General features: G+C 40.9%; 1 protein-coding gene across 11 annotated transcripts in view; it reads right to left on the bottom strand.

The window, feature by feature from the left end:
• LOC137287441 (CUGBP Elav-like family member 2) overlaps window positions 1-27,757 on the bottom strand; it is a 227,569-nt gene that overhangs the window by 68,786 nt on the left and 131,026 nt on the right. The gene's annotated exons all lie outside the window — the stretch shown is intronic.

Genomic DNA, 27,757 nt, shown 5'->3' with positions numbered 1-27,757 from the left:
GGCACACTAACGGAACCCGTCCAGATATTTCTAGTCGTGTACAAAGCGAATCAACCTTATATATTGATTATAATTATATTACAAATAAACATTGCCAGGATGTATGAAAGAATTTATCTCATGGTATGAAAATTGCCCATTTGCCTACTATTGCGTCATTGATTTTTTATTTTGTTTAGTTAGTGTATACTCGTTTAACATGATGGCGATGTTTATACAGCTTTTGCTCATGTGTTAGCTATATCTTATCCTGATACCCCCCCTAACATATCTACTTCGTTTTATTAATGAAAATATAATTTTAATACACACGCTTCGCGTGCTTCTAGGAATATTAATTGCTTATTTATACAGAAATTGCGACCATGCATAATGACATAACGAGCACGCTTATTAAAAGTTCATGGGTGTAGACACTTTTTGGTGGTTCCAACCAGTACCATACGGATTGAAGATATCGCGCGTCTGTGCAGGGGCGTGTGTGAGCGCTTGAGTGTGGACATGTCTAGTACTGCTTGTTCGAAGATCTTGCTTTGTATAACTTCCATTACGAGTCACATATGACGAAATGATAATGCCTTCAGATCAGAATGTTCAGAATGAGTCAATATCATTTCGATAAGTGACATAAAACCAAAACAACTTAAATGGAAAAGGGGTGAATAATTTTAGTTTTACGTCACTTTTATCATTAATCCAGGAATATCAAGGCGGGTTACACAGTAATGGGATTCACGCGTTGTACCTGTGTGGGAATTAAAACTCGTGTCTGCGGCATGACGAGCGGACGCTTTAACCAGAAGGCGTAAAATCACACTCACTCACTCACTGGTATGCGCTGACATAACTAGAATGATGCTGAAAGCAGTGTTACCACAAATTCATTAACCGTTAAAAAGTTTAGACTTCTTCAGAAAAAGCAAAAGATTCAGACTAAGTGCATGGCGGACGGAAGGGAAAATAACATGATTCAGTGACCGTGGGAACGACTAGTATGATATTTACTCTTCTAATTTTGCACGAAAAACATTCTATGTTGCTTACTGTTATTCACACTTACATGAGACATGTCACATCATACCATAGTGCAAACTACATAATTATACTAACTATGTTTATCTTATGATAATATTCATGTCTAGCTAATATGAATAATTCAACATCCGTTGACACAGGTAAACCTAAACAGGAAAACAGCTGATTATGATGCATAAAACCGGCAACTCGACAAAAAATATATTAGGTTGGTTAAGTACACAATTACATTAGCACTTGCTTTCAAACGTGCTGGTCACAGTTGAACGACGTCACTGCCAGTAATGTGACATGTCAGATTGAGGTTTAAGCCCTTGTGGGAATATGTTACCTTCCTCAAGTTAATAAATCCAGAATCATCGATACAGATACAATACATATGTGCAACCTCGATGCTTTATAATACTGTCGGACCTCCTCAGCTTTATTTCAGCCAGGATATGCTGGCATAGCGGTGGTGCATGACAATACTGTTACACTACACCTGCAGCGAATACCAAGAGCTATGAGAATGAAAGGCGACCCGATAGTAAGCTGTGGACCCAGTGGCTATTTCGTTGAGTTGAGTTAATTTTACGCCGTATCGCCTTTATTCAACCATTTATCAACGAGACAAAGTCTACATACATAGGTCTACACCATTTCAGTACAAAGTATAGATGAATTTCTTAAAACGCATATTGATTGATAACATTATTATCTTCAAACAGAAAAGTCATGTAGTACCAAATTTAACAGAGTTGTGTTTGTTTTGCTGCACCATGAGATGCTATTTCACAGTGGATATAACGTCTCAAAACAACATGGGAAGATCCATTTGCCTAGACGATAGTATAATATGTATGACCATTACAATTAAAACAAATATAGCAAACAAAACAAAACAAAACAAACAAACAAAAAAAACCCCATAAAAACACACACTACCCAAACGTTTTTAACCCGTTGTGTTTGTAATGTCATAACAAGGACCGTTGGGGAAGTCTAACAGCAAAAACGTACGTTCATCATGCCGAAACCCTGTCCGGGTTCGATCCCGTACCGTTGGAACGTGAGAAGTCTAGTTCTTGTGTCCTCAGCCGTGATACTGCTGGAATATTGCTAAAAGTGGCGTTCATCAATACTCACTCACTTGGTGTAAAATACAATGAGACGCACCGTTATGGATCATTGGAAGAACAGTTCGAATCCATACTGAAGAACGTGTGGCACCGTCCATTCATCAAGTTTCCCTGTCGTTCTAGCGGGTAAGTAATTGTTAGTCCCGACATTGAAAAAAGACACAAGAGCACAAGTCATTCAGTCCTAATCACATAAATAACCCAGACTCCCGTCTACTGATATCGGAAAACTAACTCGTCATCTTCAACCATAAGCTCCGCACAGCAGTAGCTTGTTTGTGGAGCACTTCACATCGTTGCTGCCAGCAGTCATAACTCCCCACTGCGTTCGACGACCTATAGCCATGCAAGGGTTTGAACACGCATACGGCCGACTGACATGGCGCCGAATATTCCCCTCCTTGTTGTTTTATGTTTGTAATTTAAGTTCAAATGTTTTCAATTATCATGTACTTTTATTGCGTGAAGGAACAATAAGGGAAATTTTGGTGATTTCCCGATAGTCTGTAATCTCAAATCAGGTTGATGAAACAAATGAAAGCAAATTGATATGAAGAGTCAGTCATAATCTTTTCACCAATCCATTAAACTGATATACCAGAAGACATGTACATATCACAACATGAGGGGTTTGGGATAAAAATATGAAGATTCTGTGCAATTGTCGCTTGCGCGCGAGCACCCGACAGTGATGATGTTGGGGTTGGGAACGAACTCAACACAGCGTTTGCCTCACGTTCCTAGAATGTATATACCGTTCTAGACGGAAAATGCCGAGTCAAAACGAATCACTGCACCGGGGTACTTCGGCATGTTCTGAATTGATGACGGATATTTCTTGGAGTTATTGCACCTTGCAATACGTGAGCGAACATCTGGCGAATAACGAAACAGACTATACTCTAGTCGTACGGTATCCGGAATTTACAATGAGTGGTTCCAATCTGCACTTCCATTTCGAGCAGATGATTCAATGCGTCTGCCCCGGAGAAATATGCTCTGGCCTTTTTGAGACCATCGCAATGGTGGTGTTTTGGTATTTACTTACATCCCCGAACACAGAGAAAAGCGGACACACCTGTGCTAGCAAGGATCAATTTCTCGCCATTTTGAGAAGACGTTCTCTCACACACAAGAACATTCCCCCTTATACACATGTCCTGCACTGGGCGCTGCGTCTACTGACATATGTATGCATACGTGCGTTCTAACACACAGCCCTGATCCGAATAAGTAAAACATGTTCTAGCACAAATATTATGTTTTCAAGAATCTGATGATGACGTCATTTAACCATTAGAACTCAACGAACGGCCATTCACTCTCTGACAAAGGCCTACGTGCTTCTGGCTCCATTTACACACACACACACACACACACACACACAGAGAGAGAGAGAGAGAGAGAGAGAGAGAGAGAGAGAGAGAGAGACACACACACACACATATATTTAAACACATATACATACATACTGATTACACTGACGAATGTAGGTTTAACGCCATATTGGGCCATGTTATATACTGAAGAGGAAAGAAATGCAACTATGTTTCTTTTATCATTTTGTTTAAATAGAAGACATGAATATGAAAGCTTAATTTTATGAGGTTTCATATTTTCGAACATTTCGTTTCTTTTGCTGTTCAGTATATAGTAATGGAAGAACCCCCAAGTGATACAGGTCACAAACGTTTACCACGATTAAGAGAACGGTGCTGCCAAACCCTGAAGCATAGAAGCTGATGATGAATGTACCCCCACAGACGAGAGTGCACGGCGAATTGCAGCGCATTGGACGAGAGGCCATGCTCTCACGACGATTACAAATTGAGATTCATTCATACCTCATTAATTAGTCACTAATCATTCGTTGATATACCTGTATACACAAACTGGTCAAAATATACGAAAATTAAGCAGGATGAGTGTTGCCCAGAACATTCAGATTCATCAATATTCTATATGACATGTAAGAATAAATAACAAGCAGTGCATGATTTACATTGATTATTCAAACATGCAGTCCGCCATAGGATATCAACGATATAGAGGAAAACTGAACTGTTCACTCATGTTACTTATTATGATGATTACGTGACTGACAGTAAAGAAATGCGATACGAACTTCCTCCACACGAGGATGCAACAATATCCCAATTATCGCATTTATGTACATGGGAGAGAGTTGAGTATAATTGCTCTTTGGACAATATCCCTTCCAGCTAGATACTAGGAAAGTCCCGAAGGTCGAAACGACGAATAGTCAATTCAGTGAAACCTGTGGATATAATGCTTCCCCATGCCAAACTGTTTTGTTTATTTGTCATTTTTGTTTTATCTATAATGAAATTAGGACACCGAGACCGTAATTGGGAAGGTTGGATGTTTTCCCGCTAGACAACCACGCAATCATAATCTGAGCGACTCAGTTAACTTCATATAAGTTTGGCAGCTCTTCACGGAAGCCATTGAAATAAATATACAGCAAAGTACGGGAGCTCCTATCACCTTAGTGTAACACTATCAAAGGCACCGTGTACCCCGTTCCATAAAGCGATCGTAACAATACGGCAGTCGTAAGTGTATAATAAAGTACGGAAGTTACGATCAGCCAAGCGAAACACCTGGGGCCGATTTCAGAAAGCTATCGTAGTGCTACGACTGTCGTAAGTCTATGTACTGTATGGAAGTTACGATCACCCTAGTGCTACGACTGTCGTAAGTCTATTTACTGTATGGAAGTTACGATCACCCTAGCGCTACGACTGTCGTAAGTCTATGTTATAGTATGGGAGTTGCGATCACCTTAGCGCTACGACTGTCTTAAGTCTATGTTATAGTATGGGAGTTACGATCACCCTAGCGCTACGACTGTCGTAAGTATATGTTATAGTATGGGAGTTACGATCACCCTAGTGCTACGACTGTCGTAAGTCTATGTTATAGTATGGGAGTTACGATCACCTTAGCGCTACGACTGTCTTAAGTCTATGTTATAGTATGGGAGTTACGATCACCCTAGCGCTACGACTGTCGTAAGTATATGTTATAGTATGGGAGTTACGATCACCCTAGCGCTACGACTGTCGTAAGTCTATGTTATAGTATGGGAGTTGCGATCACCCTAGCGCTACGACTGTCTTAAATCTATGTTATAGTATGGGAGTTACGATCACCCTAGCGCTACGACTGTCGTAAGTCTATGTTATAGTATGGGAGTTACGATCACCTTAGCGCTACGACTGTCTTAAGTCTATGTTATAGTATGGGAGTTACGATCACCCTAGCGCTACGACTGTCGTAAGTATATGTTATAGTATGGGAGTTACGATCACCCTAGCGCTACGACTGTCTTAAGTCTATGTTATAGTATGGGAGTTGCGATCACCCTAGCGCTACGACTGTCGTAAGTCTATGTTATAGTATGGGAGTTACGATCACCCTAGCGCTACGACTGTCGTAAGTCTATGTTATAGTATGGGAGTTACGATCACAATAGCGCTACGACTGTCGTAAGTCTATGTTATAGTATGGGAGTTACGATCACCCTAGCGCTACGACTGTCGTAAGTCTATGTTATAGTATGGGAGTTACGATCACCCTAGCGCTACGACTGTCTTAAGTGTATGTTATAGTATGGGAGTTACGATCACCCTAGCGCTACGACTGTCTTAAGTCTATGTAATAGTGTGGGAGTTACGATCACCCAACGCAACTCTAGCTAAGTGGATCTCCTATAGACTTGCACAAGTTTCTAAGGCAATAATTTATAATTTCGTTGATAAGTGTCTATACTTAATTCTTTAAAGGATAGAATTACTAAACATAAATGGCCTCAGCACTCAGTAGAGCCTAGGAGCAAGGTTATGGATCTCCCAGCAGTATGTTTCATCATAGTCTGCGTACGTCACGTGTTATTGTGTCAAACACACCGGACAGATGTTATCTAAACACAGCTGTTCCTGTACTAAAATACGAATGTACTTATGAATTCGAAAACAAGCAAAGCTGTGCAACTAAGCACTTGCTACCGCTCAGCTGGCGATATATTCAGATATGCATCTTCCCGTTCCAGGAATACGGGACATCTGTGCACCACGATGGTGAAAACAGACAAGCGATGGTTTCTGCTGTCATTTTGTAAGCTATCAAATGGCTACATCTGCAAATGGTTTTGAAAATGGAGCAAGCATTTACACATACCGTATGTATTGAGACCTCTAGATCATCGAAATGATAAATGCATTATATACTGTTTTACCAGAAAACCTTTAATATACTGGAAGTATGTATACATGGTTCCACTTCGGGTTTGGAGTGGGTCAGGTGAAGGAACTGGTCAAGTGCTTTACCGACTCGGTTCCATATTGGTAACGAATATTATCCATAACGTTAGTGTGTGTATATGGCAATAACTGCTCATTTTTGTTTGTTTGTTTGTCTTTAAAGACGCCTTTAGCTAGTATGGCGGTGGTCTCTTATTGTCTGGACCAGAACATCACAATGACTCATATCGCGAGCATCTATCTTCACAACTGTGATATGATGACATGTGTCAGCTAGGTCATCGAGCCTGACCACCCGATCTTGTTAGTCGCCTCTTGCGACAAATATGGGTTGCTGAAGATCAAACAACAACAACCCACCCACCCCCACCGAAAAATATAGTTTCAGCTGAAACTTGTTCTCAGATAGTGGCCTAAACAGCTCAGACTATCACCGACCCCTTTCGTCATGTGTCTCCCAAGAGCGAGGCATTAAACAAGGATGCCCCGCAGAAGATGTCCCTAAAGGCGACATAGCTGTCGACTCTTACCATTTGAAACAGGGACTGTCATAGTTACGGCAGTTATAGCAAGAAGATCGCTTTGTGAAACAGGTCACATGAGGGTGTGGCGCTGTGGGTCGTGCAATAGCTTGTCGCAGTGAATATCAAGGTTTGATGCCAAGAAAAGTGTATTTGCATGCTGGAAAATAATCCACAAGGATATTTGACCATATTCTTGTCATAATGAGTGAGTGAGTATTGTTTTACGCCTGATTCAGCAATATCACGGCGGGGAACACCAGAAATGGGTTTCATACATTGTATCCATGTGGGGAATTGAACTCGGGTCTTTGGCTACCCTACCATCCCTCGTCATGCATACGAGCAACGAGGAGAATTCTCTAGATATATAACTTCTTTAATATTGATTACATAGTGAATATCAATAGATCTTAGTGTTCATTACACTAACTAACAGTATATGTATGTAATTGTCACATGAGATCTGATCGTAGCATTTATGGACACGTTAAAAATATCATCTGGGCCTAGATTTTCGAAGCTCTCTTAGCGCTAAGATAGTCACAAGTGCCATGCATTAACATTAACTTACGACTATCTTAGTGCTAAGAGAGCTTCGAAAATCTAGGCACTGGTTTCCACCCAACGTAAAATCCATCACAATTACATGAAAAAGAATGGACAATATATCCGACCCACAGAAAAATATATTTTCTTTATAATTTCAGGTACATAGTCTGTAACCACTCGTACAACGAGATTAAATTGTTTCGCACGCAAATTCACCGTAACTCCACATACATTGTCATCGTTTGAATGTATGCTATGCAGATGTCCATTGATTTCAAACTTAACATTCTGGAAATGGCTGGTCGTAAATTATTCCGTTAATCGTGACCGGGTTTCTTCTCACCGGGGTCCTATTTGGCGATGTTGGAAATGCGTCCTTCCGGCTGCGCATTACAATTGAGAAACCATTTAACGATCTCTTTTCCACATTGGCAGTGCCCTCCCCTCCCTGAGGAACTCCTCTTACCAACGACTAATAGCGATGTCTCGGAGGGACCGCGCGGTAGACGCCCAGTGATGAGTTCACCATGTGTCGTTCTGTCCTCGCTCCATTAAATAGACGTTCTTTTGTTATAGAAAAATAATAAACATCGGTGGATTTAAGAGAGGGAAATATTTCAACATTATTTCTACCCTGTCCTATGTCTAAGTCTAAAGAGTTTACTGAATGTAAGTTTCGCGTGCAATATCATGACTTTTCCTTCTTTTTGTAAAACGGGTTATTTTAAAACTTTACTTTGAAGTTTTCTTTGACGACCTAATCAGAGTTTAAAAAAATATAAGTTTAAGTGCATACATTGGGAATTTGGTTCGGAGATTACTTTGTAGTTTAACGCCATATTCCATGTCTGGGTGACCACGAGGGAGCTGAAATGATTGCAGGACGTGGGGAGCGAGCAAAACACCCTTGTTTAACAACCTTCGGAATTACAGCTGAGGGGGTCCAAACTGAGATCGTCTCCTGTCAGATTCACTTTCAGGCTAGAGTGAAACGCAATAAAATATATTTGATTGAAATCTGCCTAAGCTACAGACACAGAATCCTTTACGTACTGGTTTGAGGCGGAAGATTTTGAGTGAAACTTGAAACTTGCAGTGAACATCCTCACATGACGACTTGGGACTAACTATACCCTACACATATTCAGGTCGGGATAACCGGAAGTTCAGAAAGCAGGTGTCATAGAAATATCACGTGATTGTGTATTTTTTCCATTTTTTTCAGCGTGATCAGTACTGTTTCAGATCACTGTCGCCACTAATAGAACATGGGTCAGGAGTCCGTGTTGAATACCTACAACAGTTTCAGGTACAGTTAGATAAAATACATACCCCGTGGTAAAAAACAACAACGTTGAAACACATTCCGTGTCGAGCTCAAAGTCAATACATGCACAGCTTGTTTATACAAACAAACAAAGCAATATCTTAGATATACCAGCTTCGTCAGTGTCTATGTTAATACACTGACATTCCCGACAGAACTGCGAATGTAACGCTTCCGACATTCTCGGGTTCACTAAGTCCGTAAAGAAGCTCCTCTGGTTAGTTCTGGCACTCCCGTCGAGCGCTGCAGACAAACAATTAATACTAAAACCTCTTAATCCTTGTTTCAAAGTAAAAATCCACTAGGTGTAATTATTTCCTATTCTGATTCCAGATCGCTCCGACGACCTAGCTGCTTCCTGCGGGAACGTATTACACACAAATAAGGAATCAATCTCAAGATCTATACTTGAGGTGATGTTTAGGGTGTACCGGCATATTTCCTTTACAGACTTCCTCAATGGTGCTTATAACCCTACCATCTGGCGAGGGTTAACATGTAATTGGCTATACGAGATATTCCACAACATTTCCAAAGGGATTATGAGGGATCTGAAACAAATCTGTTGCGGGAAGGCGTGAGTAGAGAAGATGGGATGGGTTTTTGGTTTTAGGAGCAACCGCTCGTGTGGATGTAGGCCATTAATGATGTGACTGGTTATGTTTCAGTTTGCAAAGTCTGAAGGATTACTGGGAAATATGTCTCCTAATCCGAGCCACAAAACTGATATTTGTTTGACGACTTTCGGAATAAATGCGGTGTCAAGGTAACACTTTTGTGAATTCTGCTTAATCCTCACATACCTGCCATCTGGTGGCACATATGAATATCAGTCACAGGCATCTGGAGATTATAACCGCTACACGAAGTCCATATTAGGGACAAGTATACAGAATGATGGTTTAAACCGTACCAACTACCAGCTATCTGGGAAAAGCTGAGCCAGGAAGAGCAGTGGTCGACCGTATGGGCAACAATCTTAGACAGACACGTCCAATTACCATCTTAAAATGTCTGTCATAATGTATATTTCAAATTACAGGGTTTACGATATATGTAACGCAAAGAAGGCATTGCGATAGAAGTCAAGGGCATAAACTGATTTACAACCACCTGATGTTGGTCCCCAGTACTTTTAGAACTGAAAGGAGCAAATCATTTCTGAGCTTTGAACATGAGATAAACACTTATACATTACCCCCTCCTTTCGCCAAACAAGTACGCAGTTATGCAAGCACTCACACACACACACACACACACACACACACAAAGTGAATAATCTGTCCAACCAGAGCAACCGAACTCGCGGCTTTTAGGAGGGAGAGGACCCCTTCCTCTAAGTTTTGAAGCTGGACTAGCTAAGAAGGTAACACAAACGTCACCAGATGTGCATGACAGCTGCCATTGTACCAAACAAACCTCACACAGTAAACCTGCTAAGACAGAGGGGACAAAGATCTTTGTCAACGATCCCGTTGACCGTGTTTGTAATGGAGTCTGACGGAAATAGGCTTCAACAGTCGTGTAACGTTATACATCACATTTCAACATGTCAGCACGATGACGACTTAGGAATAGTCGTGGATCTGGCTTCAGGTGCAGTGGCGTGTCACGGACTCTCACACAATGTGTCAGTCAGAAGAAAACAGAGAGGTAAATCTTGGCGCTGCGTTGGTTGTAGTTATACATGTTGGTTTACAAAGGTGTTGGAAACAGTTTTGAAAGAATAATAATTATTATTGCTCAGGTAGTTTGGACACACGTGAGTTACTCTCAAATTATACCCAAGAAAGCCCATGCAAGTGTAGAGCATGTGGCAAGTCTAGATTTCCACAGAATCAGGAAAATGAAGAATTTATCTCGGTTCTTTTTAATTATATTTTATGATTATTTTTAGGAAGATTTTTCTGTAAAACGTGTTTCAGAGACTAGATGGTCTAGTGGGTTACCTGTTGCGCAGAAACTCGATAGTGTGTTAGTCGAGACAACTCTTACTTTAATTTATATAGCTATAAACCACTGCTCCGGTGCAAATACCGCAGGAGTTTTGTACAGTGAAAGCTCTCAAAACCGGCACCTGTCCAGTCCGGCAAATTGTCAACACCGGCATGCAATCTCAGTCCTGTTCGTGGTTTGTATATTTATCATCAACTCTACGATCCGGCACGTTTTTACAAATGGAGTTTTTCTTCATTCCTGATGAGTGCATGTTTAGACAGCTTCCATAACTAAACACACTTATGTTAAAACGCTTCAGATTATATTCAGGTACGGAATATCAACGATAGTCAGTGTACGTTACCTATATGAATCCACAAGAAGCATTGTATAGTTTATCAAGAACAGGACTTAGAAATTAATCGTGAGAGTTCCAGGGCACAAAGCACAAAGAGGACCGTAAGTCACCAAGGTAACCTCAGTGCAATGTTAAAGAATGGGAGTTAAGGTTAACTTTAGTAAGGTTTACTCCGTGAAAGGATCCCCTGCCGTACAACGAAGCACATAAACACATGTGGCCTCATCCATCAAGTAGGTTTTGTTCTAAGTTGCCTCTGTTCAGACAGCAGTGAATGGGTACGTGGTGGGATGAGATGGTCATATGAATGTCAACCTCATAGACAGCTTGGATTTGTAGTGCATGCCGATGCATTTATTCAATCATTTGTGCAATCTGAACTAAACTATATAATCAAGGAAGTGGTAAGACAAGGATGTTTGTTAAGCCCTATTCTTTGTTCCTTCTTTGTCAATGAATTAGAAAAAAACTAAGAAAACAGATCCTTGTATTTGGTGCTAAGACTGAGCATTCACAATGAGCTTGAAGCCAATTGTCTTGCGTTACACGAACCTGTGAAACTAGCCTTCCTTTCCAACACATAAATTTACATTAAGAAAGTGCTAAATGCGTGTTGGTATACTAATAGAATGATGTGCCTGTAAAAGTCCTGAAAAGTACATATGAAAAAACAAAGAAAAGAAAAATAGATTTCCAGTTATTACAGCTGACATCAATGAAAAATAGTGGAGCGCCTATGATCAAGTTTGAAACCTATTAAAAGAGGATCCTGGAGGCCAAGGGAAATAACTCTTCACAACGTGATGTAATGTTCAATGAGAGTAGGGTATACTTACATCGTTAAACATCAATGCGTTACTTATTTCTTAAGTTTCATTTGAAGACTATGTCGTTGGTACCGTTTTACATTTAGTGTCTAGTAGTTTTAAAGTGGCATTGGTCACAGACAAGCCTTAAAACAGGACGAGGAAAAGAATGTACACGATCAATTATAAAACATGTTTTTGCATTTCTGAGTTGCACAGGAACCTCAGTAGGGTTCAGTGACACATGTCCCATTTGTAGTAGGTAGAAGGAAAACTGTTGACAAGATTGCAAGCCAGAAGTGTATTGAGTCCCAACTTTCCTGCAACAAGAAGAGAAGCTTGTTTCATTGAATTGATTCAATAGGCGTGAATGTACACCTGTGAGTGAATTCAGTGACTAAATGAACTTCTTTCTCTATTCGACTGCATGTAAGGCCATGGCTTCCTGAACCTAAATTCTGAAGACTCGCTACGGTGGCATGTTCCGGGTTTCGCACAATGGCACCCCGTCGTGAACATACACTTTGTAGGCAATGATCTTCTTTTGTTGTGACACGCGGGAGGCGAACTCCATGAAGCTGCGCGTCAAGTCATTTTAAGTGTTAAGGTACACTGCAGTTAAATGGCTCCCGACAAAATGGCTCTATGTACTTCACTTAGTCACAACGATCTGACAAGCCTGATATAACAATGAACACGGTGTTGTCGCGTAAGTGTTCAGTGGGCTTCCGAGAGCCCATGCTTACTTCAACAACACGCCCCCTCCGGTTTAATACCTCGGAAAAGAGGATTATACAGGGAGCGAAAGTAAACAGCTGCGGCCCTCAACAAAGACCAAGTTATTGGGGCACATCTTTAACATAGAGGTACACCTTTGCTTTGTACGTGGGGGTTAATGTGCTTCGGTCACTGAATCGGAAACGGGGGCTGATTCAAAAGATGAGATAATGAAACGAAATGTTGATATGAAAGGCTGAAATATGGTGGAATTCATAATTCGCAATACGCCATAAGGGCCTATTATGGACACCCCCTTCTCCTTCTCTCTCTCTCTCTCTCTCTCTCTCTCTCACCTCCTCACTCTTACTATTCCCTCTTCCCCCACCGTATTTTGGTGGAATTCATAATTCGCAATACGCCAGAAGGGCTTATACGAACTCTAGCTCTTGCACCCCCACCCCGACTCCGCCCTCCTTTCGTTTACTCACCGTTCTGTCTATTACTCTCCTCCCTGTCTCTCTCTTTCTTACTCTCCTCTTCTCTCTTACTATTCCCCTTCTCTCTCATTAACTAAGTATTATTGCAGTTCCCATACATTCGTGTCTATCTCACATGCATCAACGTTTACAGAACAATTCAACTGGACACGCGTAATTCAGAAAGTACAGTTTGTATCGTTTATGACAACGAACATAAATCATATTTTTATTTCCAATTTACGTCTCTGTCTGTATTGTTCCACATTTTACGGCTACTGGTGTTGACTGGAGGTGTAAATGATGGTGGTGTTGTCAATGTACCAGCTGGCAGGCAGCTAATTGATCGCCTGCTTCTCTTTAAGGTCTCATCCAGGTCTCTAATGACTTGAACACAATTCTCTTCTTTATGGAGGTTTAAGAAGACAGCTTAAGGTTAACGATAATTTGTCCGATCAATCAAGCCTCAGTGAACTATCGATCTGCAATACAATACAACGTTGTTAAATGTGGCCAACTGCCATTACAGCCGCCGGACACGTTGACCAACATGCTCCCGGGATCCGCTTGAGAATAATCTCAGCTTTACGTTTATCTGGAGTGTCCAAGCCTCAAGCATCATCGTCTTATGAAAAGGATCCCGTTAACACAGACTATAGACTGACATCTTGTTTCTGAAATGAACATATTTTACAGAAAAAGGTTTCCTAAATAGTAACCATAATTTATAAGGAAGAGCAGACTAAGTACCAGTCTCTGAAATGAACTGTTATTTTACAGAAAAATGATCATAGCAAAACATAATGAAAAGGAACACCGAGACTTTCTTTATTTTCAATCTGAAGCTCTGGAAGATTAGACTTGCCACATTTTCTAGACTTGCGTGGACTTTCATGGATAATTGCTTCATGGTCTGTGTGACAAGCTAAAGGAAGAAGAACCCAGAAACTTTCAAAATGAACTTCCGGTACTCTAGACTTGCCACATGTTCTACCTGCATGGATATTTCTGGATATACTTTGTTCAATGGTCTGCATCACATGCATCGTAGACGAACACTCTGTATGTCTGAGACGAAAACAAAATGTGAGTTGTTTGCCACGCTTTATAACCCTCTGTTCGTCGTGGTAAAATAAAAGTGCTAACGCAGCTGAAATCTGTTCTGGAAGTTACATGATGTAAAATAGTGACATTTAACCAAGGAATTTAAATGAATTTAATTAATTAATTTTAACAGCTCATTAAACCGCCGGGGCTTCAGTCTGTGGACTTCGAGGGCTTACACCATATTGGTCTGTTCAGTGGAACCGTGCCTGGAACTAACTACGCAGGCGCATGTCTAATGTCTTTGTGTGATTACTTTTCTGACTGATAAAACAGACCATCATGAGTGCACTATCATCATTATGCTCTTCAGATTCTGTTTGGGTGATTAGCGAAATCATGAAGTTCCTAATGGCAAGCATGACCGGTTCTAGTCAGTTCTCCTGATTTAGAGAGTCGTGTTTTTCAGTCAGCGTTTCTCCCGAACGCTCGTGACGTATGCCAAGAAGAAAGAAAGTGAAATTATCGTTAAAACAAAACAAATACAAAACAAACAATCAATCAAACAAACAAACAAAAACACAGTTCTGACCATAATTTTACAATGCTTTTGGCCACTGGGCTATTATTCCGAACACACTGACAAAATGCAACTTAGAAGAAGTTACTTTAACATTAATGTGTTATATTTGTATTAATGTGTTTCAATCAAAATATGAACTCGAAAGGTACGATGTCATGAGATAGAACTCGATAACACTTTTGTGACCCGAATAGCTGGTCTTCTGTTACACTGCCTGGGTAATCCTACATACGAGCCAGGATAAGCTGTCATGAATGGGTACCCGAAAGTATGGAAGTTCTTCTTCTTCTTCTTCCTCTTCTTCTTTTTCTTCTTCTACTTCTTCCTCCTCTTCTTCTTCTACTTCTTCCTCTTCTTCTTTTTCTTCCTCTTCCTCTTCTTTTTTTTTCTTCTTCTTCCTCTTCAACTATTACTACTTTAGGTACTATTTTAAACCGAGGCTTAGATTCTGAATGTACATAAGTTTCATAGTAACAAATACTAGCAAACACATTTATATACTTCCTGCATTTAAGGCTTTAGCATTGCAGAGTGGACTAGACAGTCGGGAAAATAATGCGGTTTACTCACACCAACAGACTTAATAAAAACCAGACATTTTACAAACAGGCAGTCGAAATGTACTTTCCGTTTCTCTGCAATATGTGCTATGTCACATTACCCTGATCGACCAGGGATCAACCAGGAGTCTTCATCCCATACAACTCATGTCCAGGGAAACACAACCCCGAGCAGATACCATTATGTCACCTGTGATTACTTGAGAACATAAATCGCATCTCGTAAACAAGTCTTTATACCCGACACCAGAGCACCAGGGAACCTAGAGCCGAGTGTCTTGCAGTCAGTTAACAACCGGGCCCTCATGTATGATATCACCTGCAGGTTTCAAGTGCTTTGCGCAGACGACACAGACAACGAAAGGCGATACGGAGCGGTCGGACTTGCTATCAGCTTGATGGACTGATGTTTTCAAGAAGGAAATGGCTATCTAACGAATAAGTAGGGCATGATAACACGATAAAAATATATTGTGAATAACATTTTTTTCGAACACACTGAAGCCTGTGCTCACTACAGACTGCTTGACGTTAAAGCCTCTTAAACGTCCACCCTAACGTCTTTCCGGTGTCACGTATTTGTACTGCTTAATTTTACGCTTCTAGATGGTGCTGGTGGGGATAAAGTGTCACGATTAAGTGTCAGTCTGAGATCAGAACTCACAGGTGCACGTTACCTCTTATTTTGCACAGTGAATTTACGGGCGGAGGGGTGGTCAAATGGTTAAAGCGTCCGCTCGTCACGCAGAAGCCACAAGTTCTATTCCCTACATGGGTGCTGTGTGTGAAACCTATTTCTGGTGTCCCCCGCTGTGACATTGCAGGTGTATCGCTGAAAGCGGTGTAAATTCACATTCACTCACTCACTCACAGTGGACTTGCTTATCCCCAAAAGCTGAATTCCTGTTAGGATATATACAATACATTCCCTTATCACAGAAGATTGTACCGATATTTCCTTCAAGAGCTATCAACCATATACAGAGAAGGCCAACAGGTATTTCATGAAAATGTCAATCACCTATCACCGAGTGTGTGTATGGCTCATAAGATGAAGGCACAGCATATCCACACACTAGATCTTCTTGGGAACTACAGGAAGAATGTGCCCTTTAAGACTAGATCGACATCTGATATATGTGGCGGTTTTATGAGCGACGAGGAGAACTATCAGTGGCTGTTTTAACCTTGACTGGTATCAATGTTAGTCGTGTTTCATCCAATTTGGTCAAAACTAAAAGTAGAATCTTTTTTATTCAGGTATATGGCATCCACAGAACGTTTACTGTTAACCTTGCAAACAGTTACATCTACATGTTAATTCCAGAACTCTAGACTCCAGTCATTATGACTATTGAGTTAAGTCCTTGATTTCCCAAGCATTCTGTTACTTCCAGAGGCAAACATGAAAGATGCATATATATCCCGAGTGTTTCAGTAATGGAACAGTAGTAAATATGAACATCAGAGCCATCCTTGATTGCTGTCTATGGAAAGCATCCACTACACGCCACTGGACAATACACTAGTATGAATACCATGAAACGTTACACTTGCCTTGGTCACCGGGGCAAATATAAGTAATGAACAAGATTATTTTAGTATGTGAGAGTAGTCTTATGACGTATTTAGCAATATCTCAGTAACATCATTAATGGCTTTCACACCTCGTGCACATGTGGGGAAACGAACTCGGGCCTTCAGCATGACGAGTGAATGCTTTAACCACAGTGGTTAATTACCACTGCCGTTGCCTTAAAACATCAAAATGATTAATTAGATAATATAAACATCCAAGAGTGTTAAACCTACACTCTTACAAAATAGACCATAACGTAATGCAGAAAATGTAAAACAAAAATACAAGAAATACTATAGCGCATTCATCCCACAGTGAGTGAGCGAGTGAGTGACTTAAGTTTTACGCCGCACTCAGCAATATTACAGCTATATGGCGACGGTCTGTAAATAATCGGGTCTGGACCAGACAATCCAGTGATCAACAACATGAGCATCGATCTGCGCAATTGGGAACCGATGACATGCGCCAACCAAGTCAGCGATCCTGACCACCCGATCCCGACAAACACAGTCGCCTTTTATGGCAAGCATGGGTTGCTGAAGGCCCATTCTATCCCGGGACCTACACGGGTCTACTCCACAATGGTTTGGTCTGTGATTTAAAGTAGCTTCACGTGCCCGAACAACCATTTTTAGCATTATAGTATCATCGTAAACAGTGGATAATTGTGTTACCACAAAACCATATCTGGGAACAGATTAAAACAACGTTGCGCGTTTCAAAGCACTAAGCGCTCTGCAACACCTTCCGAAGGCCTGATTGAGACAGTACCGGTTGCCAGCTCACACGGCACGAGTGGATTCTCCACAACTCCATACACTGGTTCTTCGCGACATCTCTCTTTAAGTACTATTACGAAAATTACATTCCACGCTGTTAAGAGTTGCTAGTCTTTAGGGTCGTACTGACAGAAAGGAAAGACAAACAGGTATTTCGGCCCACCGGAACCTCCGTTACCATAGAAATTGAAATAATCAAATAAAATCCCCATCGATCAGGAAAGGATTCCCGTTGCGAATACCTTAGGGTGCCTTGGAAACAACGCAATTACTAATATGATTAAAGCAGACCGTGTTATGTAATTAATCATTTGGATCGATAAATCAAAGTTCCAGGCGTCAGAGCAGACCAGCAGAAACAGATGGCGTGGGCTCTGATTGGTCAGATAGTCTCCGCCATTTTGGTTACTAGGGGGAATTGAGGTAATAAGTTACATTTGCGTATCGGAAAATCAGTTAAATCCCCTGTTTGCGACACAAACGAGGCTACTTTGGTTTCACATGTTATGGTTGTAAAAAGAAAAGCAGATTAGGGCTAGGCCTCGAGGTTCGGCACAGGGCGGGAGTCTGATCATGTTTAATCATTGCTTGATCTAAAATATGATGTATTTTGTGTTGTAAACGCAAAGGCATGTACCCAAACATGATTCAGTCCCAGAGGATGAAAACAGACCTCGGTTGGTTTCGGCTTATATGGATTATTATGAAATATGATGTTTAAATTGAGCAAAGAAATAACTTGATAATAATAACTCGCTTTTTGGCTTCATAACGCATCGTTGTTTCAGTGAAGTTAGATGTTTTATGTACTTGACATTGCTTTTATTGGTTTATAATAGCCATATAGTCGCCATGGGATACAGACGCTTGTGGTAACTGTCCTAAAGTGATGTCAGCCCTTGACCAACAGATAACAGTGATCCCCGTACATCCGTTATGTTATCACCCTCGGTATCCGGTCTCACGTTATATCAGAACGACTTGCTTGTGTTGATGGACAGTGTCCTCGTGTGTGAGTGAGTGAAGGTAATTCCTTTTCAAATTCCACGACAAATGTTGATAACATACAGACTGTTCACATGATTGCAGTTAGGTACTCGAATCCCTCAGTTAATTGTTGTGGCCAAACACTTGGCTACACCTTCCCCAAATCCACAATACGCGCGTACTTCCAAAGCAATCTATGACCACATGATCACCTGGGACATGCCCATTGCAAATGGGATTGTGGTGGGTATCGGTGGGCTAAAATCTCCAAAGAGCGTGCATGAATTTTGATAAGGAGACTTCTGATATGTCTTGTTTTAAGACTGAATGTTTTTCAACAGTTTCTTTCAAGCGTGATTCAGTAGGTCTTTCTTTAATAAACGTCACTCACTCACTCACTCACGCATTCATTCACTTACTAACGGTACACATTCCCGAGGCCACAGACGAGGCAATTTCGCACAAATGTCTAAATTATCGTTATACAATATTGCAGAACGAAAAAATATGTCAGCGACAGAAACGTCCAAGGACGAAAATAGTAGCCTTGTAGAACCCAATTCACAGCGTTGGAACGATTGAATGATTCAATGAGCATTTCTCTTCCCACAGATTCTCAAATGCGACCTCTTCGTGTTTGTCTACGCATCATTTCCGAACGATTTGTCTCACCTTCCAATCAATTAAAATGAAGTCTTTGAACTCGATTCCACTCCGAGTGCTCTTGTATTGATTACAGCCTGTCGGCAACATTGTGAGTCGCCTAAGGATGAAACACGTAGAAGTGCCATTAATATTTAATGATCACTTGTGGAAATAATTTATTTAACCGCTGTATTTAGCTACCTGCTTCACAACGTCAGTGATCACGGTATGCAAAAATATTCTTCTCCACGACACGTCCACACTGAATTGCAATTTGATAACCCCTAAAAACCAAAATACATTTTATGAAATAATAAATTATCTTGATTTCCTTTCAAGTAAATAATATATAAAATTAATTCAAATATTATGTAATTGTTATTCTGTGAGTAGGTTGCGTTTTCAGAGAACCTATTTGGAATCTGAAACTTGGTACACGTTAACTAGGCCTTCGTTCTCATTGGAAATAGATGTACACGTCTTACTTGCACAAAATCAATAAAGTAGTATTGTCATAACGATGTGCCCTGTGTGTTGGGAAAGCCTCAACAGTATACGGTTCTCCTAAGACATATTAGACTAAAGACGTAGGGAGGCCCTACTATGGAGATCCAATCACTCAAAAAGATGAAAAAACGAGACCTAGCAGGATGAGAATAACTGAATGTAATGAAATAAAAATATCAACCCGATGCTTGAATTGGTTTCATTGTCAAATGCCCTGTTCAGTGATCCAGCCATGGAATTTCAATAATAAGGCTGGAATAATGAATTCAGTATGCATCGTTATTTATTTACGACATACTCTCTGAGATGAGAGCTATCAGTATCTACAGTTGTATTCGCAGCAGAATATACAACAACGCACTCATCGTGGAATGGGAGCGATTAATATTTAGGTATGCAGATACGGAGGTCAGATCACTTTCTCCGTTCAGCATTGAATATCACGCAATTGTGGAATGTAAAATGCAATGGCGTTCTGCAATATTACCCATCCATTTGGAATGACTTGGATTTGTCACCAGTGAGATAATGGTAATTATTCCGTCCCCAGGATATCGATCTTCTTATCTGAGATATGTGATGATACATGACACGTGCAACTGCAGATATTGCAGTGACATATATGCAATTTTCATATGTTATATCATGAGATGATTGGAAATAATAATAAAAATCTGTGTTGATGTCGTTTTTGGGGGCATGTATTGCAGATTTCTGGAACTGAACTCCAAACTGCAATAGTCACATGTTTGGCGTAAATCAACATGAAAACAAGGGGTGGGGTAGCCTACAGGTTAAAGCGTTCGCTAGTCACGCCGAAGACCTGGGTTCGAATTCCCACATGGGTACAATGTGTGAAGCCAATTTCTGGTGTTTCCCACTGTGATACTGCTAGAATACTGCTCAAATCGGCATAAAACCAAACTCACTAACACAAATCGAAGTATTGGGTTTAAATTGGGGTCATTCGATCTTCATAACCCTGCTAAAAGGCAATACATCAATAACAGTTTTAAGAATCCCAAGCAAACACAAAACATTTCCATGTTCAAGACATCTCTGCTAAACCCACATACCAATGTACAATTCACACCATATTTTGTTGATTCAAAACAATAACGCTACCAGTGTACTGACACAGACGGGTCTACTGACGAATATGTTCGACCTGCCATTCACTGTTTGATGTCGAACACAATGAATCAAACAATGTACTTGTTGTTTTTAAAACGAATACCCATATACCTTATTAGATTGGATAGTCCCAAGGAACTTTCTGACCTTGTGGTTCGGGGGGTAATTAAGCCGGATTAGCTTAATTGTATTCATACGCTGGACGCCAACCATGTCTTTTCTCTCCTGACACGAAATACGACTCCGCGGAGTGATATTTGATCCACCCGAGCGAAGTGGCGTGGTTACATTAGCCTCGAAGTGGCCTTTACGAGTACCCGGTACTCCTTAAATATGTAATCAGATCACGACGACTTTGTGGGAACTTTCGCGAATGAAAGAACACATAAATTCCCATTTCCACGACTTTGAGGTCCATGATGCATTCCTCTAAATCTCCAGCCGTTGAATACAACTGACAAATGCGCTCAAATCGCGTGAAATAGCCCGACACAGCCCGTGTTTATGTGGATGTTAAGCCAGAGTATTTCCGGGGGTATAATCACATATAATCACCACACCACGTTTGTCGGCAGTTAGTCTTTTAATGATCACAGTTATTGACTTATACTGCAATGAAGGGTCTGAAAGGCAAACTGGTCGATTGCGAAAATCGTGCGTCTTGGTTTATTTCAGCTGTAATTGGTGGCTCAGACATCTGGAGACATTATGGGAGGGTATGGTTTTAAGCCCGTGATCTACACGTTGTTTGAAACACGTGGTTGGATGCAAACGCGTTGGGAGTATTTAGGAGCTAGTTGGTCTATAAAAGTATATGTCCTCTGCAATAGGTGTTATGCCGCAGGAACCGCAGTAATTATACAGTGGATACATGTACATAAGTGGACAGTAAAATGAAATGGCTAATATGTTCAGTCTTAAGTGCACAGATACAAAACTAAAATGGTAATATGGTCACCATCCTCGATGATTGAGGATGTAAGGTCACTTATGAACTCAGCTCCGGAGGGACATGCTCCAAGCAGACACACCATTATAGACATTATTCCGGATAAACCAAGCTGTTGGTGAGGTGGCAGAGGGCTAGTAGTCGTAGGACTTATCCCACCGGGTATCCATTATCTGCTGGGTGAACAGAGATGGACACCTCTACTGCTGCTACTACGACTTCAACAACGACGTCTTTCTTTGGAACGCAATGGAATTTCATTCTCCACTGTAGCAGCATGTATTTCACACGACACAAACATCAAAATTTGAGTTTTGTCAAGATAAATCGTGCAGCGTCATACATGATAAGACAAATTTGTCCCTTGTTCCTCTCAGGTAGAATGAAAAGGAACTGTTTGCTAGAATGACATAAATGATATTTATTGGGGGGGGGGGGGGGTCGGAGGGGGGTTGGGGGAGGGGTTGCGGGTGACCAGAGTTCTAGTCGAGAGGGTTTTCAATTCAGTGGATTATTTTGGGATATGTGGGTGCTAAGTCACTAGTTTCTACACACCACTCTAATCCACAGCATCACTACACGGATCGCAAGACCGCCTGACATGCAAAACCACCACTACTCAGTGCACTCACCCCTGTCAGACGATGAATAAAGTGAAAGTATATTACTCACGTTTGGGGCTCATTTATTTATACATCGTGTCCTCAACCTGTACATGGGTGCACATAATCCCGCTGTAATTTGATGTTCTAGCAGTCACTATCTCCACAAATGATCCTCTTTCAAGATTTTTTCTCATTGGGGGGGGGGGGGGGGGGGCATATTTTTATCACAAGTAGGGCATGACGCCCTCTGTAGATGTGATGGATTGCCCGCTTATTAAACCACATAAACCTGTAGGGAGTCTGAGACAGACTATATGTCCTCAGTGCACTTTGCTCACCTTTAGAGATGAGCGAGTGGGTGAGCGAGTGTAGGTTTACGCCGCTCTTAGCAATATTCAGCAATATCACGGTGTGTGTGTGTGTGTTTGGGGGGAGGGGGGGGGGGGGGCGCACTGGAAATGGACTTTACACATTGTATCCCTGTGGAGAATCAAACTCGTGTCTACGGAGTGACGAGCGAACGCTTTAACCATTAAGCTACCCCCACCACTTCCACAGAGACGAAGCACATTATCACCAGGAAGGTATATCGAAATGTGGGAACTGTAAACTGCTCATGTTATCAATCACTGGTATGCCACTATGTATAGTCTTATGCTGCTTTCAAGAACATTCCAGCAATATCATTATCACCCTTTGAGACCTCTGGTCTGGCAGGCAAATGATTAAACCGCTGAAGTCTGGCTCAAAAGCGGACCGATGAATTGCAACGTAACTCGAAAACTATTAAGCATAACGCTGATCAACGCTAATCAAAATATCACAACAATTCTTTAAGGTTTTTGCAGAGTTTTTGTCCTAATAATAAAAAGTTGTTTAACAAACTATCATTAAAATATTTACTCAGTTCACTGTTTATTACGAGGGAGGAGTGCAGAGAAAGGCATAGACAGGTGTGTGGGAAGCACGTGCACAAGTGCCGAGAAAGTTATTTATTCATTAACCCGTGCTGTGCTATGTCCATGCTTTCTCGCACACCTGGCTGTCCTTTTCTTTGCACTCCTCCTTCGTAACAAATAGTGAACCGTGTCAATATTTTAATGACAGTTTGTAAAAAATATTGTTTTTTTTATTTTAAGGAAAAATATTCTGCAAAATCCTCACAGGGTTGGTACGATGTACTGATTATGATCAGCGTTTCATTGAATATGTTCAAACACGGGGCTACTATCCATTTACATGTAGACTTACAGTTGGACTAATAATGGCTGTGTCATGAGACAATACATACCGCATGATTCTGTTTGCTGTTTAACGCCGTGGGATATAATGGAGTACTCTGCATATAAGATGGCATGACCACCTGTCTCCGTTAGTCGCCTAACAAACGTTGTCAGAAAATCGATTCTAATCCAGACCCTAACAGTTACACTAACCCATCGTCATGCAATGACATGTATAACAAAAACATCGTATTCCCCAAACCAAAATAAGTTTGAACTTAATGTACATCATACATACTTACGAGCATGTAACTCAGAACCACGTTCTTCTTTGAAGAGTAAGTGCACTTGATCTAATGTGGGTTGAACACTGCACGGGCTGAAACCTAAGTACTTCTAAAGAGCTTCAGTTACAAAAACCTTAAGTGCAAATTCCTCCTACGAAAGTTAGGATGAAATGTATGCTTATAAATGTAATCCCAGGTACAGCAAGCATTGAAGTTTCAGAGGCGGGTAATACAAAATGAATTGTGACTTTTTACATTTCACAAATAACTGTTTGATCAGCAATTATGGATACCACGTTCTTGTGTACTGCATTGAACATTCTCTCACAGTCCCCAAACCACATTATTGCGTAGTCCTCCCACAATGCTAAAGCCCTAATTGAAGCAAGTCTAGATTTTCCCAGGTTCCGAACACGCATCTCCCTTATACTCCTTTTCAATTTAAACGGGATTATTTGTTAACATCACAATTGTACCTATTGAGACACTAAGCGTTAAAGCGACATTAGGGTTTTCAAGTTAAAAGTGATACGGTGTATGAGTCTATACTGGAACGTCGCTCTATAGTTTTAGCAAGAAATTATAATCTATTAAGACGTATGCATTATTAATGACACAAATATTCAATACAGTTAACATTGCGTGTCCTGACATATGTTTTATCTGTGTGCACAGGTAAACAATTACTAAACGTACACGCATAGTACAGCCAAACCGTTACGACTAATGATATATTTACTTGTAGTAAACTGACTCGACTAATAGCATGTAGAAACGTGGTCTCAAATATGTTATTTTGTAAGAATCGAGACACCCAGGGCCATGAACCATACAGACTGTGACATTTCTACTATCGGTGAGATGGTTTGGAGTGCTCCCACGAGACGCGAGGACAGAGATGTGTACCAACTCGTATCTGTTTTTTACGCAAGTATCCGTAAGCCATCAATAACTTTTTTACATGGAACAAAAGAAAGTTAAATTCATGAGTGATTGGTACTGCGGGCATACTATTGCCAACATTACAGTTCTTAGACACACAAGACCCTGAAACATCATCAGGTTCAGGCTTTCGTCGCCGTTACCATGACTACATCATCAGTTCATCTTTATCGTAAGGAAACTAGAGAAAATAAACCTTGTCTGTCAATCAGATATGAAAATAAAACATCATGAAAAAGTTTCATGGTTGATCTAATAGATTCGAGTTTCTTAAACGATGGGGGTGAATGGAGGCGCCATTTAATAGCTCAAGTAGTCAATGGATCAGAGCATGACATATGCAGAAACTTTCGCTGCAAGATTCCACGAAGACAAAGAGACGGATGAAGACTAATTTCAGTCATTTTATGAAAAATGCATGCTGCAATGTTCGTCGGATGCTGAGAGGTTGTATGAAGACGACATGTAAAACCCCACCGTTTCCTTCCACTCCTTCATTATCATATCATCAATAAGATATTCTTCTTCAAGCCGTCTCGATGGTAATACTTGCTGATTAGGCAAGGTCTGTGACCTATTCAGGTTTTAGATGACCCATAGACTGGGCTCCAGTCTATTGATTTCCGACTAGAGGTTATTACGCATTCAAACAGGGAACCGGTTTTAGTGACCTAGTCCTCTAAATCGAATCGTGCTCTGGCATAAAAATACTGGTGTTAATATATAACAGGACATATTACCATTTGAAGTCACACTTACATTTTTAATGGTTGCCAAACGCGTCGAGAAGCTGTAACTCGCAGAGGAACGTAAACCTTTGGGGATAATAACTATGAATGAGTGAGTATAGTTTTACGCCGGCTTTAGTTCGGCAGCATTATGGCGGGGACACTAAATGTGGGCTTCAAACATTGTACCCATGTGGTGAGTCGAGTCTTCAATGTGACGAGCGAACGCTTTAACCACTAGGCCACCCCACCGTCCTAACGATCAGCGGTCCTGAAGGTTCCTGAAACCGGTGCATTCCAAACCCAAGGACAAATAGTGAAAGGTTTCTTGAAACAGTAAATACACTTTTAAATACTTCAATAGATTTACGTTGCAGAACCCTTCTTTAAGAGTCCAGACTTGGGTAAGTGAATGTTGTTTAATTTCAGTTAGCGAAGACCGTTAAGGAAGAAGCCGAAAAAATTAAAACGAAGACGTGAAGTCGGAGCATGTTGACACACATCCCGATTTCGTTCGGTTCTTATCAGAAAGACAATGTAATGATCAAGGATTTACTCTTATCCGGAATCCCAACAAGAGGTTTCCGGAGTCTTAACAACATAAAAACATACAACGAGCGTTATCACAACACGTCAGGTGGGTCACATGACTACTCAAAACGATACATGAGATGAGATAGTTTAAGCCATGGTTTAATAACACTGAAATATTTAATCAGAAGATGGGATACAAGCCACGTCTCTCTGTCTGTACTCACAAGAAAACCCGGCTAAACACGAATCTGACAATAAAAAAAAATTTTTTAAATATATAATTAAATCCAAGGCACTCTGGCCGACGTACGCGTATCCTACCAAACTGGTGAGGCAAACGCGTGCAAAGGCAAGTCACTACAAAATGATGCAACAACTACAACAGAAAGTAATGAATCAGAAGTTTCAGCTGTAAACATGAATGGTATGAATGATATTTCAAGTATCTCTGTGCATGTACGTGAAAGCCTTAATTGTGTTTTAGATAATTAAATAATCTAGGTCGACTTAAGGTATATTCCCCACGATCTTGAGGCAGACCACACGTGAGAAGAATACATAACACACGGGATGTCAGCTGTTATGCAGTGAGAACAAGGCGCAAATCTCACGACGTACAAAAAGTGTTAAACATATATGCATATCATCTTAAACGCGCAGCGCATGAAACAAAAAGACAGGTCATATTTCCGAGTCCTCAGTCAACTGTATTACTGGCTGCTTTTGTCCCAATCGACCAGGCTCGATGAACGCCGGATGTACCCAGACAGTGCTTGTCACCCGATGCAGTCAGTGTAATAAGCGTAGGTTCAATATATTTGATTACATTATTCCGTGAATGCGCGCGTGTCAGTGTTGTTTATTATATCCAGTCGGCTTTGTTATCGCCATCAGATAATTAGCAGCCACTGTCCACGTGTGGTTGGAGGTGTGAGACTCCATGGTTAGGCGTTGTTGTTCTCCGCAGAAGCCATAATGACGTGAACCGGAAGTGACACTTTTAATGGTCCTTCGCCTGGGTTGCGCTGTGCGAAAGGTCAAGCTGCCTATGGAGAACCTAGTCTTGTTCACCGTTGTCGATTAATGCTGTCAGCGACTCCATAATGTACTGACTACCTTTCGGTATTAATCCTCACCTGGGTGGGAAGCCGACGTCAACGGGAAATGTCATAGGTTGGTGGAGAGTGATTATCTGTATCGCACACCAATCAAGAATGTGATTAATATTTACACTGGGCTGTACACACCCTCAGTGGCATATGGTTGTATTGTTATACTGACACGTTTAATCAAGTTGTGGATTACGGTCAAACAATGGTAGTTACAAGTCTAACTAAATGTGTACACAATCTCTTCAATGAACCAGTTATCGATATTATGTTTTTTTCCAGTGTAAGATAAATTAATCCGGCGGTCAGGCGTGTCATCGTACCTCGAAGGAGTAACTGTTGCTTTTGCTATCGATCACTGGAGATCCTGGGCTCGAGATCGCATACAACTGAAATGTTTCTGGGTGTGCCGTTCAACA

The sequence above is a fragment of the Haliotis asinina genome, chromosome 6, assembly GCF_037392515.1.
Source record: "Haliotis asinina isolate JCU_RB_2024 chromosome 6, JCU_Hal_asi_v2, whole genome shotgun sequence".
In the NCBI taxonomy this organism is placed as follows: Eukaryota; Metazoa; Mollusca; class Gastropoda; order Lepetellida; family Haliotidae; genus Haliotis; species Haliotis asinina.
The sequence above is the reverse complement of the archived record's forward strand: the minus strand, read 5'-3'. Positions and strand labels throughout refer to the sequence as shown.